The 21,502-nt window shown below is 45.3% G+C and overlaps 1 long non-coding RNA gene across 1 annotated transcript; it reads left to right on the forward strand.

The window, feature by feature from the left end:
- Window positions 1-19,623: 19,623 nt before the first annotated feature.
- Window positions 19,624-21,219, forward strand: LOC148482059 (uncharacterized). The gene is made up of 3 exons (XR_015871799.1): window positions 19,624-19,705; window positions 20,201-20,559; window positions 21,127-21,219. It is a non-coding gene; the product is annotated as an uncharacterized LOC148482059 (long non-coding RNA).
- The last annotated feature ends 283 nt before the right edge of the window (window positions 21,220-21,502 follow it).

Here is a 21,502-nt window from a genome sequence, read left to right on the forward strand (position 1 = left end):
GAGTCAGGTTTAAAGAGATCAGCATCTTTTACCTCATCGGATGATACCTCAGAATCTGAAAGTTGCGTGGACTGTGACGATACCACAGGACGCTTAAAGGGGTTACTGGGAAGGGGCTTCTTACCCTGCAACATGGACTGAAAGCCATTAGATGTAGCCACCAGACTCTGCACCGAGTTAGAAAGTACATCTACCCATGGTGGCAGTACAGGGGGCTTGTATCGCCTGAACCTGTTGAGGCAACCCCAAAGGGGACATTACTGCCTGCTGTGATAACCCCATAGGGGGAATTACAGCCAGATCCGCTATGCGGTCCGCAATAGTGGCTAGTACCTTGGAGAAAATTAAGCTCAGGAGGGCCCTAGCACCGGCTCTGTCTGATGGGCCAGGTGGAGTATAATACTTACTACATAGCCCATCTTGTATGAAATCCTCCTCACTTAAGCCTGCAGCACATAACTTGCAAGATAGCAGTATGTGAGCAGATGCCTGTTGTTACTCTTGCCTTTGCTAAACATAGCTGCAGAGTAAATTGCACACAATATGGCACTGGGTATAATGCAACCTCTGTGTTATTGTAGGATACTAGTAGCAATGCAAAATACTGGTCTTGTCTTATGCTTGGCTAAGCAGCATGAGCCCACAGCCCAAATATGGCACAGTGCAACGAACTCCTGTATGTGACAAACCTCACAAATACTTAGTTCTATAGAAGTGAGGCATTGGAAACCCCCTGAATACACCTGTATGTTAGGGTAATAGTCAGAGAAAAGATAAGGATAAATTCCATCCCATCATGGTACCATAATAATCTATGGTATTTAGTGTTCCCTCTAGCTCCGGCGGCAGGCAGGGCGCCGGAGCTAGAGAGGGCAATGTTGTGCGCGCGACGAAGGCGTGCGCGTCCGAAAAGGGGGCGTGGTTACGAAAAGGGGGCGTGTCTATAAGACGCGTCCCCTTTTCGTCATACTTGGGGGCGTGCCCGGCGCTTACGGACATGCCGGGCAGTCCCCAAGCGCTGCAGAAAGGGAGAATAGACGTCGGGCGCATGCGCCCGGCGTCTATTCTCCGGCGGTGACCGGGTCACCGCATGTTTGTCCACCCGCGGGACACTGCGTCCCGCGGGTGAGAACGGCTCCCACAGGCTGTTAGGGCAGGGTGCTTTTTGCCCTCCTCCTGGAGGGCAGGGTGCTTTTTGCCCTCCAGAAGGAGGGCAGGGCGCCGCGCCCCGCTAAAACAGCCTAGCGGGAACGCTAGGTATTCTAATGGTGCATACACACGGTCAGATGTGTCAAATGAACAATTAAACGATTTTACCAATGATTTGAACGATTTCTGACTGCATTAAAATGAATGGAATCGTCCAAATCTGACTGCAAAGACATCAGATGTCAGATATCGTTATCTGACAAGCGGGAACGCGCATCGTTCATCTGACCAACATGTCAGATATGTCAGATTTTCCTTCAGATATGAACGATTTTTAAAATCGTTATTGTACAGATCTGAAGGAAGATCTGACTGTGTGTATGCACCTTAACCCTATATTAGTCTTCTTTTGCATCCTGAAGATAGTGCATTAAAGCACTGAAACGAACTGTGAGTGGAGTGGTTCTTTATGGATGAGTGCTGCACCTATGACATACTTATTGGATTTTATGTGAAGGCACCGTCTGCAGTTAAAGGTTTGGTATTTGAAGCGCCAGACCACGATATATATAAAGATAGTCAAATCCTGCATACTCAATAATCAAATGAATGATGGGTGCTCAGTCATAGGTGATAAATGAAAAAGTCCGGTATGCACTAAAAACAAGTAGTGTGTGTTATTGTTTAACTGTGATTTGCCCCGTGATGAATATGCCAGTGGCCACCGAAGCGGCCGTCGGGCTATCTATATATCATGATCAATTGCTGTTGTATCGGCTCCAGGCAGATGAAGTCCGTTAAGTATTAACTGCTATTTTCTGCATGTAGCACTTTGATTTGTGACTGAAGAATCATACTGGAGGCTGTTTTATGAGCATGCATTATATATAAATTACATTTTGGCATAGTTATTTGAAGTGCTGTTTTTTTTCAGTGCATACCGGCACTCTCTCTAATTCTATACTTCACCCCGCTGCTCTCATTATGTCATGTCTCCAACATGAGGATGTATGCAGGTATTGACTGCGGCACTCAGGGTTTCTCAAAAGAATAAAACAGCAGCCTTTGGTATGTCAACGTTTCAATGTTTAAACCAACATTTTCATCAGAAATAAAGAATAAGTGTGTATTCACCATTTATATGTGCTCCCCTTCACCATGCTCAGCCTCCTGCCGGGGGTCCTGTCAATAGGATAGAGCAGCCATAAAGAAAAATATAATATCAAAAAGTATAGTATGTAGTATACACCATATGAGGAAAGCAACACATATTCATGTCACTATCATTGATGTCAATGAGGGAATAGTCCCAGAAGAAACATATTGGCCAGAAGTATGTATGGGGACCGAACCAGGAGACTGCATCCATAGGCACCTCTCTCTGGTCTGCAACCCAGCCGTCCAAGCCAGTCTAACTGTCACAGAAAACATGAGTACGAAATACTTACATTTAGGCCCCAAGGAGCGACAACATCGAGTTTAAAATTCACTGTGCCTCCCGTCTAAGCAGCATCTTGCCCAGATCACCCCTATGTTTAAGTGGAGGGATGTGGTCTATCATTCTGTATTTTAGCGATGTAAGGGGATGATTATATTCTAGAAAGTGGCTTGCCACCGGTTGTTCACTAACACCAGTGCTGCCCGGATGGCTGATCTGTGGACCGCCATCCTTTCCTTTAATTTTCCTGTCCGGTCATAAAATAATAATAATAATAATAATAATAATAATAATAATAATAATAAAATACATAAAATAGAAATATAAAATTATTATTAACATAACATTGTGCTTAGCTGCCATCCTTTAGATGAATGAAGTGGTGCTGTACACACCTGTATTTCTATGGTCTGCACCACTTCTGATGGCAGACACCAGCCATGGGGAGGTGGAATATGCACACATGATGAGGTAGCAGAGGTACTAGATGGGGAAAGAAGCATAGGGACAAATGGAGATGGTTGCAGAGGTACAGATGACAAAGGGGGCAGAGACATAGCAGGGGGAAGTATCAGAGGCACAGATAGAGGAGGACAGAAGGAAAATGTGGCAAAGGATGGGAAACAGGAATGAGGCATACCTGTAAGGGGAGGGGCAGAGGCACAGCATATAATGGTGGCAGAGGCACACATTGGTGGCGGTTTAGGGGAACACGTGGGGTGGGTAGGTGGAGAGGCACAGGTGAGGAACGTCTGAGTGCCTCTATTTAGCCCAGCGAGGGGAAGTAGGGGGCGGAGGAGAAAGGAGGAGCTGTGGGGGACCTTGGGGTGGGGCATCATGCAGAGTAGTCGGGAGAGGAAAGTGAAACTCAGCCGGACAGTGAGACTAAAGTCCCCTGCAAGAGTGGGGGAGGAGAGCACACACCACCAATGCCCCCATCTAAAATCTGGCTGGGTCTAATGATCAAAACTTAGGGGCCACTGGTGCTAACGATCCCAGCCCAAGCGGCTTCTGACTCACAGACAGAGACATGTGGCTGTGAGCGAGAGGCAGGCTGCAGCTGCGATCATCAGCACCAGCAGCCCATCTGTCAGATCTGTGCCCTGGCGCTTCCTTTACTTTCCTTTATGGGAGTGTTTAGATCCCCTTCAATATATGTACTTGGAAGTAGCGTTCCCGCTAGGCTGTTTTAGCGGGGCGCGGCGCCCTGCCCTCCTTCTGGAAGGCAAAAAGCGCCCTGCCCTCCAGAAGGAGGGCAAAAAGCGCCCTGCCCTAACAGCCTGCCGGAGCCGTCTTCACCCGCGGGTCGCAGTGTCCCGCGGGTGAAGAAATTTGCGGTGACCCGGTCACCGCCGGAGAATAGACGCCGGGCGTATGCGCCCAGCATCTATTCTCTCTGTCTGCAGGGCTTGGGGGCTGCCCGGCGTGTCCGTAAGTGCCGGGCACGCCCCCAAGAGTGACGAAAAGGGGACGCGTCTTATAGACACGCCCCCTTTTTGATGACCACGCCCCCTTCTCGCTCCGGCCCTGCGTCACGCCGGAGCTAGAGTGAACACTATGGAAGTGACGTGGATTGAGTGCAGTAAGGAATGACATTGGACAGTAACTAATGTCAGGGTACAAATAATGAAAGGGATCTATCCACTACCCTTCCTTTATACCCCTCAGCTCCATCTGCCGCCCAGCTCATCTGTCAGCGTGGCCTCCCAGCACAACCGGCTGACTGACGTATGCTGCGTATACGCGCAGCAATTTAAATGAACGATTTGAACAATAACGATATCGTTCATATCGTTATCGATCATTTTTTGCCTACCAACGATCAGCGATGTGCGGGCACGTATGGACGATAGCGATACCGTCCATCGGCCATGCATGCTGGCCAACCTGCTCGATATCGAGCAGGTTACTATAGGGACCTCGCTATAGTCATTGGTGTGCTGGATGATCGTTATCGATCATCCAGTACACCAGGACGATCAGCCAGCGATATCGTTATCGCTGGCTGATCGGTCCGTGTGTACGGAGCTTTGTAGAGCACTTTCCGGCCCACTTAGCTCCGCCCACCTCATTTGTCAGCCCGCCCCTCAGCCCCGCAGGATGACTGCAGACTGTAATATATGCCTGGCCTCACACTTTAGCCTGCCGTGTGTAATTTAATGTGGTCCGGCCCCACTGCAGGCTGCCTCGGCTCACCGGGAATCTTCCTGCTGACTCCAACAGCCAATCCACCCCTGGCAGAAGACACGCAAATGCAGAAGGTCAATGCAGCGATCTTTAGCATCTGTGAGATATGGCAGCAAAAGACCCACCAGAGTGCCCATTAACACTACGACACCAGACACAGCGCCTCACCTGGGCTCTTGACGTACAGTCAGGTGAATAAATATTGGGACATTGACAGAATTTTCATATTTTGGCCTCTATTCACCACCACAATGGCTTTGAAATGAAACAAACAAGATGTGCTTTAACTGCAGACTTTCAGATTTAATTTGAGGGTAATTACATCCAAATCAGGTGAATGGTGTAGGAATTACAACGGTTCTATATGTGCCTCCCACTTTTTAAGGGGACAAAAGTAATGGGACAAACTAAACAATCCTAAATCTAACTTTCACTTTTAATACTTTGTTGCAAATCCTTTGCAGGCAATTACTGCCTGAAGTCTGGAACGCATAGACATCACCAGACGATGGGTTTCATCCCTGGTGATGGTCTGTCAGGCCTCTACTGCAAATGTCTTCAGTTCCTGCTTGTTCTTGGGGCATTTTACCTTCAGTTTTGTCTTCATCAAGTGAAATGCATGCTCAATCGGATTCAGGTCAGGGGATTGACTTGGCCATTGCATAACATTCCACTTTTTAGCCTTAAAAAACTCTTTGGTTGCTTTTGCAGTATGCTTCGGGTCATTGTCCATCTGCACTGTGAAGAGACGTCCAATGAGTTCTGAAGCATTTGACTGAATATGAGCATATAATAATGCCCGAAACACTTCAGAATTCATTCTGCTGCTTTTGGCAGCAGTCACATCATCAATAAATACAAGGGAACCAGTTCCATTGGCAGCCATACATGCCCACGCCATGACACTACCACCACCATGCTTCACTGATGAGGTGGTATGTTTTGGATCATGAGCAGTTCCTTTCCTTCTCCATACTCTTCTCTTCCCATCACTCTGGTACAAGTTGATCTTTGTCTCATCTGTCCATAGGATGTTGTTCCAGAACTGTAATGGCTTTTTTAGATGTTGTTTGGCAAACTCTAATCTGGTCTTCCTGTTTTTGTGGCTCACCAATGGTTTACATCTTGTGGTGAACCCTCTATATTCACACTTGTGAAGTCTTTTCTTGATTGTTGACTTTGACACATATACACCTACCTCCTGGAGAGTGTTCTTGATTTGGCTAACTGTTGTGAAGGGGTTTTTCTTCACCAGGGAAATAATTATTTTGTCATCCACCACAGTTGTTTTCCGTGGTCTTCCGGGTCTTTTGGTGTTGCTGAGCTCTCCGGTGCGTTCTTTCTTTTTAAGAATGTTCTAAACAGTTGATTTGGCCACACCTAATGTTTTTGCTATCTCTCTGATGGGTTTGTTTTGATTTTTCAGCCTAATGATGGCTTGCTTCACTGATAGTGACAGCTCTTTGGATCTCATATTGAGAGTCCACAGCAACTGATTCCAAATGCAAGTGTCACATCTAGAATCAACTCCAGACCTTAATTGATAATGAAATAATGAGGGAATAGCCCACACCTGTCTATGAAATAGCTTTTGAGTTGATAGTCCCATTACTTTTGGCCCCTTAAAAAGTGGGAGGCACATATAGAAACCGTTGTAATGCCTACACCGTTCACATGATTTGGATGTAATTACCCTCAAATTAAATCTGAAAGTCTGCAGTTAAAGCACATCTTGTTTGTTTCATTTCAAAGCCATTGTGGTGGTGAATAGAGGCCAAAATATGAAAATTCTGTCAATGTCCCAATATTTATCCACCTGACTGTAGCTAATTTGACACTGGAGTACTGGCAACATGTGGCGTGGTCCGGTGAGTCACGGTTCCAGTTGTTTCGGGCTGATAGTAGGGTTCAGATATGGCGCAAACAACATGAGGCCATGGACCCCAGTTGTCAACAAGGTACCGTCTAGGTTGGTGGTGGTTTCATAATGATGTGGGGTGTGTTCATCTAGCATGGGTTGGGGCCACCTGAAAATGTCACTGACCGTTAACCTCTACGTTGCATAGCTTTATGACCATCTGCAGCCCTTCATGGATTTCATGCACCCCCACAATGATGGAATATTCCAGCAGGATAATGCACCGTGTCATCGGTCCCAAGTCGTCTAGTATTGGTTCGAGGAGCATTCTGGAGAGATTTGACAAATGGTGTGGCCACCATGTTCTCCCAACATGAAATCAAATCTAGCATTTATGGGACGTGGTGGAGAGGTTCATTCCTGCATCTACAAATATCAGGGAGTTGTGGGAAGCTATCCAGACAGCATGGGTCACATCTCTCCAGAAGTCTTCCGTCCACTTGTGAAATCGATGTCATGTCGAGTTGCTGCACTTCACCAGTCTAGAGGGCTTTCTACACGATACTAGGCATCTATCCCATGAGTTTTAGCACTTTTTGTCAGCAGGGATTTATTACAGACATTGCTGCTGCAAGGGAGATCTGTCTCAGGAGATGTCAGATGCTGTTAGCTCTGTCACATGTAATCTAGCAATTCTAACAGTAGGAAAGACCAGACAGAGGCTCCCAGACTAAGCATATGTACATAAGGTAAACTTTCTAAGGCTGCACAATAGAGCTGGCCCTAGCCAATTTGGTGCCCTAGGCAAAATTTTGACTGGTCTCCCTATCAAATAATCCCACCACCAATCTAAGGCCCCTATTTATCAATGAAGTATAACCCCTTTAGCGCTTGCTAAAGGGGTTATGCCATCTTTTCTAGAGAAAACAGTTATAATCAAAGATTACCGCTGTTTGTCATTATAGCTCTCGCTATCTTTTATATATACACACATTTACATATATACATATACTATATATATATATATATATATATATATATATATATATATTAGTAACAAAAGTCAGGTGGCACTCAGAGTCTCAGTAAATCCATGGTTGCATGGTTGTACAGTGGGGTAAGTGCATATTGTTTTATGTGTTTATATGCCTTGTTGTATGTGTTTCACTTTGTTATGTTGTCCTGAGGAAGGGGTGGATCACCTCGAAACGTCGACCATTGACCATTAAATCCCTCTGGTGAGGGTATTGGATTTACTGAGACTCTGAGTGCCGCCTGACTTTTGTTACTATTACATTTTGGGGGTGCTGTCCTCCTTGGAGGGCACCAGAGCAAGTATTGGGCTTCTTGCCCTATGACACGGATAGTGGGAGTGCCGGTGCGTAGTATTGTATGTATGTATGTATGTATATACTATACGGACAGAGGTCGGCGCCACAAAATATAAACGGCAAGGGTGCACATCCAGAGACCAAAGCTGACCCCAAACGCAGAGAAGCGCAGCACTCCATGAACTTCAAGGAAATGACCACAGCACAATGCATAATTTTACGAACATTAAGCGCCGTATTCAATCAGAGGCGAAATCGGCCGTTTTCGCCTTCGTTTGCGAATCGGCCGATTTGTGAAAAACTGCGAAAAACTGACATTTTTCACCTAAAAACTGGAGAAACCTTTTCTCCAGCCTAGGGCAGGCGAAAAAATTTACAAAATCCCTATTTTTGGGTAAAAATGTGGGGATTTCTTACAGAACCCTTTGGACAGCCCCCCTAATGATAATTTAGCGAAAACATATTTCGTAAATTGCGTACTTTGTCAAAAATCAGGCGCTGAAATTTCAGTCTAAATTTTTTTTCCCCGTAAAAAATGTGTTTAACGTATCGGGTCTGGTATTTCGGAGGGCCATAAGGCTGCGCCAAGTGTTTTAAACATCGCACGTGGCTGGCGCAGGTGGTTCTTTAAAACCACTAAAAAACCACCTGTGCCGGCAACGTACGATGTTTAAAACACTTGGCGCATCTTTATGTCCCTTCAAAATACCAGTCCCAATACATTAAATGCATTTTTCACAAAAAATAAATAAATTTCAGCTGTCATTTTTCGCCAAAGCACGCAATTTATGTAAAAATGTTTTGCCAAAGTATCATTGGGGGGGCTGTCCAAAGGGCTCTGTAAGAAATCCCCACATTTTTACACAAAAATAGGGATTTTGCCCATTTTCCACCTTTTTAAAAATGAAGGAAAGTTTTCTCCATTTTTACATGATGGCGATAATATCGCCGAAAAATCGGGTGATTGAATACGGCCCTATGCCTTGTGCCGTGGTTATTTCCTTGAAGTCCACAGAGTGCTGCAATTACTTCATTTGAGATAGATGAGAGAGAGATCTCTATCTATATATATATATATATATGTATTTGAGATATATCTATTTGAGATACATTATATATATATATATAGATATATATATATAATATGCAAATGGCCCGGCACTCTGCAAACCCTAGTCAGGGTATATACCTTGCTCCAGGTGCCCTCAGAGGGTAGAGATCACTCCCCTCAATGAAGTCGACAATGGATCAGCGGCACTCAGGAGTCTTTAAAAGTTAGTGAAGAAAAGGTGTCTTTATTTCGACGTTTCGGGGTCAAGTGACCCCGTCTTCAGGAACACACACAGGTTCCTTTTCTTCACTAACTTTTAAAGACTCCTGAGTGCCGCTGATCCATTGTCAACATATATATATATTATAAATATCTATAGATATATATCTATATATATCCCCAAAAAAACAAAGATATCATAGATATGTTTGTGTGTGTGTATGTATATCTATCTATAGATAGATATAAATACACACACACATATCTATGACATTGTTGTTTTTTTGGGGGGATATATATATATATATATAGATATATAATATATATATATATATATATATGACAGCTCAGCCCCCCTCTCTGCCAACATTGCCTGCCTACGCAGGTTACACTTACTTTTTGATGCAGGTAATGCTGCTGGGCAAGGGCTGGGCGCTGGGCAATGCGGGTGGAGCGCCGGCGGTTAGTCTGGGAGCAGAGCCGTGAGGTCACACATGGCTCTGCTCCGCAAAGGCACATGGGAAGAGTGGCCGTGACTGGGCATGCGCAGCATACCCTCCGCGGCCATCTTCTCTCCTACTGCAGCCAATAGCCAGAATGAGCTTCTATGCAGACGCTCATTCTTCTGACCTGGCTCACAGTCAGTCACCTGACTGGCTGACTACCGTACTGTAGTGCCCGATCGGAGCTGCAACGGGAGGGGAGGGGGTGAGGCAGCGTCGCGAAGGGTGTGGGGGCAGCATCAGAGCCCTGGAATGCCTCCCCGCCCCAAGGCGTTTCAGTCGCCCTAGGCATTTGCTTAGTATGCCTAGGGCCGGCTCAGTATTTGTGGGAAGGTACATAAAGCAGTTCATATTCTCTGTAGAGCAATCACAGTAAAATGCACTGACAGGTAGCCACTAGCCAGGGCAGGAGGAGACATCATCTGCAGGTTATGAGGAGACAGGCGCTAACACACACAGGACGCTGCATGGCATCTGACGTCACACCACTGTGCCAGTGCTCTGATTGGCTAGTGAGTGTCATCACGTGATGCGGTAGTAGCAGGGAAGGAGACAGGCGTCTCCGTTGTTATGGTGACCAGGCGCAGGTATGGCGGAGAAGAAGAAGTTTAGTGGAGCTCCCTTCGGCAGCCAGGAGGCCAGGTACAAATGTCCAGCCCAGGACGCACAGGCTGCGGGAATATAATGCTTTTGGGACAGTGGGAAACTAAAGCAAACAGAGACATAACAGCACACCTTGGTGTATGAGAAGGTCTATAATGTTACAGCCTAAAGGTGCATACACACTAGACGATATGCTCCCTGAGCGATATCGTCTAGTGTGTCCCCGGCAGGCTGTGCTCAATGTCGTTCATGACATTGAGCACAGCCGCTGAACGATATCATTAGCGATATCGTTCAGCGCCGGGCTCTCTCACCCATTCCCTGACATGCAGCAACCTGACGAGGTCGTCAGGTTGGCCTGCATGTCAGCCCGATGAACGAGGATGACGAACGACCCGCGGGAACGCGCGTCGTCGTCATCGTTCATCTTTTTTGTGTTAAACATGGACGATAAAGTGGACGACTGAACGATAACGATATCGTTATCGTTCAGTCGTCCACTTTAATCGCCCAGTGTGTACGCACCTTAACTTTCTTTAATGTATCGTTAAGTCAGGGGCGTATCTACATCCAGCGCTATCACACACACACAGCAGCTGGCTGGTTAGTTCTTCTATCATGTATGTGAAACAATGTAGCTGCAGCATGACAGGACACGCTGTCCTGGAGCTGAGCAGCCTAAGCCCGTCCTCCCTCCTCCCTGACTGCTCTGTGTATCGTGTGTGTACTGCTGCTGCGGGGATCACTGATTTAGAGCAGACAGGCAAGAGGCAGCGTCTGCTCTTAGTCACAGGCAGCAGCTTCTATAGCACAAATCCTCCTCCCCAACGCATAAAATTGGCTGGCAGCAAAGTGTTAAACACATAAATTACATACAGTACTTGAAGTTGTCTCTGTCTCTGTCCTCTCTGTCACCCGTACACTACACCCCACGCTGATTGGATAAGGTCCAATGGTGGGGGTGGGACAAACTTTAAATGACAGGCTACTGGACAAATGATTGCCTGTATAGTGGTGAGTGGACTTGTGCTGTGTGTACACAGGAAGGGAAGTAGAAAGGAATTATGCGTTCCACCTGCACATGGATTCTACTTCCCTATGCTGAGTCTGCATGCTGCATCTGGTTAGACAAGCAACCTGCCAGCCAGGGAGCCCAGCAGCCAGCACCAGCCAGGGAGCCCAGCAGCCCGCTTACCAGTGACAGGGCCCAGCAGTCTTCCAGCCCACCAGAGACCTGCCAGCAATCTGCAACCCAAGTAAGTGGAGTGGGTAGCCCCTGATAGCTTTGTCCTTATAGGGCGGTATTCAATTGTTACGCCCCTCGCAGCCCCAGCGGGTTGCGAGCTGAAATGTGCGAAAAGTGACCTGTTTGGGCACCCAAACATCACTTTTCGCGGTCGCGCCCAGCACTTTGGTCGGGGGAAGCTGCTTTACACGGCTAAACCTGAACACTTTGGGCGCGATCAGCGCGAAAAACTGCAACAATTGAAAAGCGCCCTGCGATCTCCTGTCACTTTAGACGGGAGATTGGGAGCACTATAACAATTGAATACCACCCATAGTGTAGTAAGGGGGATGAGCAGGAGGGTAACTGGGTAAGAAGTTTGTGCAGTAGTTAATTTCCTGTGTGCCTGTTATTCATAGCAGCCCCAGATAGCTTCATAAAGAGTTTTTTAGTTCTTTTAAAACTGATTAATTTTGTTTTTATTTGCAAATATTTAAGTTATAATTAGAAAGTATAATTATTCCTATAAAAAGGAGGGGAGCGGGAGGGGGGGCGCAGGTCCTTTACTTTGCCAGGGGTGCTCGGACCCCTAGATACACCCCTGCGTTAAGTAGATGGCTGAAATGAGCCCAAGGTATTTTAAAGGGGAGATAGACAATCATTTATAAAGAATAATAATGCCTACAATAGATAATATGGACAAATAATGTTTAGTAATTGAGTCCAAAATGTGGCAAAATATATGCAATAATGAGAATGTGACAACAGTGGGAATCACATAGATTATAATTGAAATGGCACCAGAATAATAGCAGCATCAATTATAGTAATAGAAGTTGCTTTCAAGTAGAGAACTGTTCTATAATGCCCAGATGTCTCCTGATAAAAAAAAAGGTTTACACGGTACAATATTGGTGTAAGTCATTCATGTATAAGCAGCGCAAGAAATAAAGGATAATACTCTGTATTAAGTAAACACACCCCTATTTGCACTTTGGGCCTGATTCGTTACTGATCGCAACTGCGATTATGCACGAAGACGGCCGATTGTTGCGTTTGCATTGCAGTGCGCAAATGTCACTGCGATCGGACTGCGATCGCAGTGACTACACAGGCCTATAACAGAGTGAGTGTTTGGGAGTGGTGATTGGGGGGGTGGTCGGCAAAACTCAGACATGCCAGTGCATTTGAACGCCATTACAGTGGCGTGCATAAATGCCACTTCGATGGCATATGCAGCTTGGGATCTCACTGCGTGCGATGAGGTTAGCAAATTCTGACCTTGTGCAAGTGTGCGTGAGGGTCTGATGGTACTCGTTGCTACCGATGATTATGCAGATTTGCAAAGTATTATGGATGTGAGTAAGGAGAAGTGGTCATCCTTATTTTAGGCTGCGATGGCACTGAGATTGCAAACATTAGCATATTTTCGCTGTGCAATCCGTAATGAATCAGGCTCTTTGACCCTCCACACTGTTCCAATAGTTTGGCATTTTGACATTACACAATGACAAAGTCCATTTATACTGAACTCTACCAATAATGATGTAAATTTGCCTTGATGACCTTGAAAAGACACTTTGAAAATTTTTAGGTGAAATGCCAGTTTCATGTTTGGTAAACAGCGAATCGAATTTTAAATGGAAATATAATTTTTTATGTTGTTGATAAATGTGCACTATTTCCCTAGAGTCTATGTTTCTAAAGCATCATATACGGTTCTTTTACCAAAATAAAATGGGCAGACTAGATGGGCCAAGTGGTTCCTATCTGCCGTCAAATCCTATAGTGTATTTTAGCTAGTGGCAGGATTAGCAGTATGAAAGCTCCCACCCATGTTAATACATTTAAACGTGCAGTTGCAGATATGTTATGCAACTTAAAATTAGAACTAAATGTTTATAGAAAAATAAAGTGAAATTAAACCAACTTAGAAAAATATTTTTTTACCATGAAATGCTCTAGTGCTGTCCTTCTGTTGAGATCTTCCTGTCAGGTGTCATACAACAGGGCACAAAAAGCATTTTAAAAAATATATTTTTTTGGAATAACCGAAAAACTGAAATATGGTCTGGTAATTGATGTATATAATACTGCACCAACACTCATGAAGGGATACACCATAGTCTCCAGCTGAAGTCTAACTTCGCACTATAGGGGCTTTATTTACGTAGTGGCAGGTTTTATAAGCTGACACTTCCAGGGCCGGCGCTTCCATTAGGCAGCTTTAGGCAGCTGCCTAAGAGCGTCGGGACCTGATGGGCGGCCCGCTGAGGCTGTCTTGGAGAGAGGGCATTGCCTTCCCTCTCTTAGAAGCCACTATTGCAGGCTGAGACCCGGTGAATCCCAGTGGCGGCGCCCATTACACCCGCTCCCTCCCACCCAACCGCGGAGAAGACAAACTAAACAGACACACATAGAGGGGAATTCAATTAGAGGCGAAAAGCCATATTCACCTGTTTTTTTGTGAAAAATTTGCCTAAAAAAAAATTCGCCAAATTCAATTCCAGGACAATTTCACCTAAGTGGAAACAATTCTCCAAAAATGATTCTCCAATCAATAGCTGGTGAAAAGAAATGCAAAATCTTTATTTTGGGGTGTAAACGTGGTGAAAAAACTCAGACCCCTTGGGACAGCCCACCAAAGGACAAATCTGCAAAAAAAACAGAAACAAAAACCTAAGAACACCCCAAAAAAGACATGTCATTTTTGGGGTGAGAATTTAAAAAGTGGGGGGATAAACATTAAAAGTATCGAAATAGACTTCTTGGGGGTCCCCAAGTATGGGTCAGGGGTTTTTGGGATTGCAGGTGCATGCAGCAGGTGGATTTTTCACGTTTTTTAAAAGTTCACTTTAGAGACATAAAAACATGCTAGCACCCTTTTCAAGCACCCCAAATTTGACTGGTTTACTTAATTTCACCAAAAAATACAGCTTTATGCCATTCTTCACCACTTTTACAAAGACGCTAATAGCAAGCAATTTACACAACTTAAGTACCCAAAATAGTCTTATTAGGGCTATTAGTACACATTTATATTGATTCCCTAGGTTAATATATCTTTTTCTGGGGTACAGACTCATTTCCCCAATTCTTTCAGTATTTTTCGCCTGTTCCGCAGTCGCCTATTTCCGTTTTCGCCTGTCTTGCAATTGAATTAGGCGAAAAGCGGGGACGAGCATGGAATAAATTCGCCTCTGAAACAGGCGAATGAAGCGAACAGTCGGACAGGTGAAAACTACACCTCTACTTGAATATGGCTCACAATGCTAGAGGCTGCGGCAGCTGCCTGGGTCCTGTGCCGGCGATGTCATTGGCCGGCCCAGTCTGCTGCTCCGCCTCCAGTCTTCAATGTTCCCTGAGTCCTGGTGCTATGTATGCGCCCCTCCTGGACTGATTCCGGGGGTGGATGGGGGTGGATTGGGCTGCCGGGACGCCAGGTCAGTTCACACTCAGCCCGCCCTTCAATATCTGATCCCCCTCCATGCGATCAGGCAGCTGGATGCTTGATGGAGTTAAAAAAAAAAAATGGCTGACGGAGCCTTTGCTCTGTCTCTAGCCCCTGCGCCGTCAGCCTCAGACTTCAGACCAGGCAGCAGATGTAATGCAGCACTGAGCCAGGCTGCCAGCGCCCAGCAGCAAACTGCCCAATATTATTGTACAGTACTGCAGCACCAGGTAGGCACCAGCAGAAATATATATAATTCTATAGTGTCCTGTGTGGGTGTATATATATATATATATATATTAGTGTCCTAGTGTTCACTCTGGCTCCGGCGGCAGGCAGGGTGCCGGAGCTAGAGAGGGCAACGTTGTGCGCGCGCCCAAAAAGGGTGTGTGTGTATAAGACGCGTCCCCTTTTCGTCATACTTGGGGGCGTGCCCGGCACTTACGGACACGCCGGGCAGCCCCCAAGCGCTGCAGAGAGGGAGAATAGATGCTACCCGCCGTCTATTCTCCGGCGGTGACTGGGTCACCGCACATTTCTCCCCCTGCGGGACACTGCGTCCCGCGGGTGAAGACGGCACCCGCAGGCTGTGAGGGCAGGGGGCTTTTGGCCCTCCTGGAGGGCAGGGTGCTATTTGCCCTCGTATTATACGTGTGTGTGTGTATAGATATATATAAGCAACAACTCCGGCACTCCTTCACGCAGTGTAACTTGGACAAACAGCCCACACCTTGCTCCGGTGCCTTCCTTATTAGGAGGACAGCACCCCCAATACACACTGTACAAAAAAATAGGCAGCACTCGGAGACTGGATAAGACTCGTGAAACCCTCAGCCGAGGGACTTTTAATCAATCATAGGTCGACCTTTCGGAGTCTTGCACCCCTTCCTCAGGACAGCAGAATAACACAATACAAACAAACAGACATATTTATATCATAACTACTCACCACTAAACAGGCGCCATGCACACCTGAGCTCCGTCCAGCAGCCGCACTTCCGGTCGCGGCAAGTCCGCAAAAACCGGAAGTGACGTCACCCGGGCGGGACCCAGCGCCATGGCAACCTGCAATAACATACACAGTGCGATCGTGAACAAACTTAGTCATTATCATAATGCAATAGATCCATAAAGTGTATATATCTCAGCACATGTACACTGTGTAAAAAACATAAGATCTGCGTACAAATATCATGCACAGAAAGGATTATACAAACTTTGTTGTGTATAAAAAGTGATACTTACAAAAAGTGTAAAGTGAATACACATACATATAAATACTCAAATAAAATACACATATTCTAACGTGGACATATAACTAAAGATAAAAAATGCATTAGTAACACTATAAAAAACATTTTGCCACTAATGACATTGCCTCTTATTGTCATCAATATGACAAGTAAAAAATCAATACTACATAATGGAGAAATGGAGCCATCTAGTGGGCAAAAAAACACCACTACTACCAAATTTAAATGCATATACAATCCTTAAGGTGCATACACACTAGACGATATGCTCCCTGAGCGATATCGTCTAGTGTGTCCCCGGCAGGCTGTGCTCAATGTCGTTCATGACATTGAGCACAGCCGCTGAACGATATCATTAGCGATATCGTTCAGCGCCGGGCTCTCTCACCCATTCCCTGACATGCAGCAACCTGACGAGGTCGTCAGGTTGGCCTGCATGTCAGCCCGATGAACGAGGATGACGAACGACCCGCGGGAACGCGCGTCGTCGTCATCGTTCATCTTTTTTGTGTTAAACATGGACGATAAAGTGGACGACTGAACGATAACGATATCGTTATCGTTCAGTCGTCCACTTTAATCGCCCAGTGTGTACGCACCATTAATGAACATATTCATGTCATAGAAGATCCACAACATTGGCATATAAAGCCATCCAAAATTACACAATTTTATAAGAAATTAATAAGACCCAAAGAGTCATTTAACCCTCGAGGAAAAAGAGTATCCAATCTACAGATCCACTGTGTCTCCAATTGCAGGAGTTTCCTTCCTCTATCACCACCCCTTAGTGACAAGGGTACATGGTCAATAATCTTATATCTGAGGGTCGCTATACTGTGTTTGTTATGCGCAAAGTGGCATGCTACCGGTTGTTCACTACCATTAGTGGAGATAGCTGTTCTAATTGCCGATCTATGTTGAGCCATTCTGATTTTAAATTGGCATTCAGTTTTGCCTATGTAATATAGGCCACATGGGCATATAATAACATAGATGATGAATCTAGAGGTACATGTCAAAGGCCACTTAATTTTATATCTTTTCCCCGAGTATGGATGGAGTATGGTATCCCCGGTCTCAAGATATGAACACGTCGTGCACCCTAGGCACTTAAAACATCCATCTTTACGTGTCAAGAAATTGGGCTTAGGCATAGGTTTTAAAAAATTTGTCACATCAGTTTTAACCACCAGATCTTTGATATTTCTCCCTCTGGTATAGCTAGGTAATAGTTTAGTATTGTGCAAACACTTTAGCTCTGGATCAGATGTAATAATGGGCCATAACTTCTTAGCTCTTTTGTTGGTATATTTGCTCTTAACATCGTATTCATGGACCCATGGTAGCTGATTTAGCTTTTTGTCCTTAGGATCAATTCTCAATAACTCTTCCCTACTCAGACAATGCTTTTTGTCTAGCCTTAATCAATTCTTCCACCGGATACCCTCTCCTCTCAAATTTTTTAGACCTGATATCTAATTGTCACTTCCGGTTTTTGCGGACTTGCCGCGACCGGAAGTGCGGCTGCTGGACGGAGCTCAGGTGTGCATGGCGCCTGTTTAGTGGTGAGTAGTTATGATATAAATATGTCTGTTTGTTTGAATTGTGTTATTCTGCTGTCCTGAGGAAGGGGTGCAAGACCCCGAAACGTCGACCTATGATTGATTAAAAGTCCCTCGGCTGAGGGTTTCACGAGTCTTATCCAGTCTCCGAGTGCTGCCTATTTTTTTTGTACAGTGTGTGTATGTATATATATATATATATATATATATATATATATATATGTGTATGTATGTAAAAATGCGATGTCTGTCAGAAAACAGCTACAGGCGGCACTCCACGGTCTTTATAAATGAAGAAAAGTGACTTTATTCGCCAACGTTTCAAGACCTGGGCGGTCTTGTCATCAGGGTGTAAAAGTGTGACAAATAAGGAAGCTTACCTTAAATAGCGGTGTATTAACAATGGTGTCCATGAACATCCTCAATCCTGAATATTCAAAATATTCTCCAGTACAAACAGGAATTAGATAATCAACTTTTGGACACTGCAGTATATGAAAAATTAACATATGACCCTACTTTAATATATAAGTCGGAACTGGATTCCACTTTACACATGGCGGTACTTAATCAGCATCTAAGTTCTAATCTGCTAAACAACTGGTGCAACCATTTCCAAGAGTCCCGGTGATTTATACAGTTCCCCCCCCCCCCCCCCCCCCCGCAGTAGAGAGAGACTTAACAAGAATAAAAAAAAAAACCACTTACCTGAAAATCCCGCTCCTGGTCCCGCCGCTGTCCGCTCCTCCGGCCGCTTTCATGGGAGAGACGTCGTCATGATGACTTGTCTCCCATCACCCACTGCGGGAGCCGGAAGATGGCTCCCGCAGTGGGAGCAGCAGCAGCCGCTGAGAGTCTGACAGACTCTCAGCCGCTGCTGATTACACCAAACACGCAGCAGCCGGCTCCGGCGGCTGTGTGTTTGGCAGTGTGTAGCGCTGACCGAACTTCGTCCGGTCAGCGCTACACTTGACTCGGGTATAAGCCGAGGGGGTACTTTTTCAGCACATTTTTTGTGCTGAAAAACTCGGCTTATACTCGAGTATATACGGTAGATCACCTGTGCTCAAGCATGGATATCCTTAAAACATGGACTGTATGGCGGAGTTTGGGAACCTCTATCATATGGTCAGGAAGCAATTAGTTACTTATGTAGAATCAGTCATGGTTTGCGGTCACTGGGCCTGATTCATTACGGATCGCAAATCGGCCGATGGTACGTACTTCGTATGCATTGCAGTGCGCGTACGTGAGTTAGCATTGCGATCGATACAAAGCCATCACAGACTGAAGGACAGGAGGGTGTTTGGGGGTGGTGATGGAGGAGTGGCTGGAGAAACGTTGGCGTGCCTGTCCGTTTGAACGCCGTTGCATGGACGTGCATAAATTGTCCACTGCGACGGCATACACAGCTTGAGTACTCACTGCGTGCAACGAGCAATTTATGAGTAAGGTCATACCTGCTGTAATTGTGCGTGAGGGGCCGATGTTACTCGATGTTCCCGATGTATACACAGCACTGCAAGGTATTACGGATGTGACATAGCGGTAGTGGGCGTCTTTATGTTGGCTGTGCGACGGCATTGCGATAGCATTCATTAGCATATTGTTTCAGCACACCTGTGTGCGTAATCGCAGCCGCGATTGCAATAGTTATCCGTAGTGAATCAGGCCCCACTGTTCTTTAATGTTTACACACTTTTTAGCCACGAACCAATGAGTGAACAACAAATACATTTTTTTACATAAATAGTTACATTTAGATTTTCTATCTTATCCCATAGATTTGATGTATCTGCGGTTTATCCTGAATTTAAGAAACCTGGTTCCTACACACAAGTACCTTCCTGCAAGAGGGCAACTTCAGAGACAGTGAGTACATATATGATACACCACTGGCTAAGAAACTCTAAAGAACATATTTCATAAAATATTAGGAGGGGAACATGCAGTAGCCAATGGCAACTACATAAATTAATTTGTGTCTCTAGAGTCCTGTAAAGTGATATCTGGTTGGTTGCTGTGGATTGAAACAGTTCATGCTCATTGCACCATGTTATTAAATAAGATCTAGTTGATGAAGTTGATTTTAGATTCAAGAAAGTTTATGAAAGATGTACAGTTCAAGGCTACATCCGAATAACAATAATGTCCTTTTAGAGGTCACAGGACACCACTTACCCCCTCTGTCCCTCATCTACCTAAGCCTCTGTTGATTGCAGGGCTGTATTTTATAGGGTAAGACTGGTTTTCTCTATATGTTTTTCTTGAGAAAGAAAACATTTTTCACGTTTTTTCTTATTTTTAAGTAAGAATGTGAATGTTGGACATAAATTGTATCTGTAAAAAGACTGTGATTTAATCCAGGCAAGACGTTTAGGGCCTGGAACCTATAATCCCTATAATCCTTTCGTTCTGGAGCGAGTTGCATCTACGCCTGGATGGAAAAGAGCAGAAGAAACAGAACGGCTGACTGTGATGCCACATGTCCTGTACAAGGAAACATGGGAGAGGAACCGTTTGCTGGTGAGGTGAAGCTGTAATTTACACTCTGGGAAACATGAATCAATTTTCTGAAACGTTTGTATGCTTGATTACTTTAGAAGCAAAACATGGGGCCGGGTCGATACAACATAAAGTCATTTCTGGAGCTAATGGAAAAGAAACCTGCCAGCGTGCGAGGACTGTGTAACACTAAAGATGTGCGATTCAAGGACGAATTAAAGGTAGAGCATGTTAAACAGTGATAGAGGAGTTCTAGGAATATGCACAATGATCCTCTACACATTGTGGGTCAGCCAAACTGTAGGCTAGTTCTAGGTACACACTGTGCATTTATGGGACCGATTAACCAATTCCCAGCCTAGTGCTGCCGGCGAACGGTCACAGTAATATAAGCATGCCCTGGCAGCGCCCCCTCTGTTTTACACGGTAGCTTGACCCGACGCTGGCGAAGCAAAGTATTTCCATTTTTGCATGTCCCCGTTGTCGGGTACAGTGTAACGCAATCTGAATAAATTACAGTAAGCTGCCATCTCCATAGAGATTTATAGGGGCGGGGGTAAGCCTCACACACTGATTTCACTGGTGCTAATCTGTTAATAATGTAATAAAAGCACAGAAAAGCCCTTTGGTGAAAACACCAGAGAAAGGACTTTTCTCATCTTAATAAATAGACACCTGAATCAGTTCTGTACCCCCTTCCTGGCAGTGTGTGAATGATGTCACATGCAGATGAATGTTTGCTATGTGATCTATTTTGTTCATGATTCCTGTTTCTGTCCTCCACACAGAATTGTACCCCAGGACCTGGAACTTACGGCAAAGCAGGGAATCCACACACTCATAGAAGAGAGGGCTTCAGAGTCTGCCAGCTCCAAGGGTATAATGGACAGCGAAACGACTAAATGTGGCTCAGCAAGCAGCAATGTAAGTGATTATGGGATGAGATGGGCCGTGTGTCATTGCTTTCCTAATGCACTGCTCATATTTCAGGAATGTGTGCCGGGACCAGGAACCTACAACCTAAAATGCTCCATAGATGAAACCTTGAAGCACGTTGTGGGTAAAAGAGGACCTTATGACCTATTCACCGGGCCAAGATCACAGCACATCCTGTACGGACACTTTGCTACACCTGTAAGTATGCTACAAAGTGGAACGCTTCCA

The sequence above is a fragment of the Taudactylus pleione genome, unplaced genomic scaffold (assembly GCF_031769625.1).
Source record: "Taudactylus pleione unplaced genomic scaffold, aTauple2 ptg000553l, whole genome shotgun sequence".
NCBI classification, from domain to species: domain Eukaryota; kingdom Metazoa; phylum Chordata; class Amphibia; order Anura; family Myobatrachidae; genus Taudactylus; species Taudactylus pleione.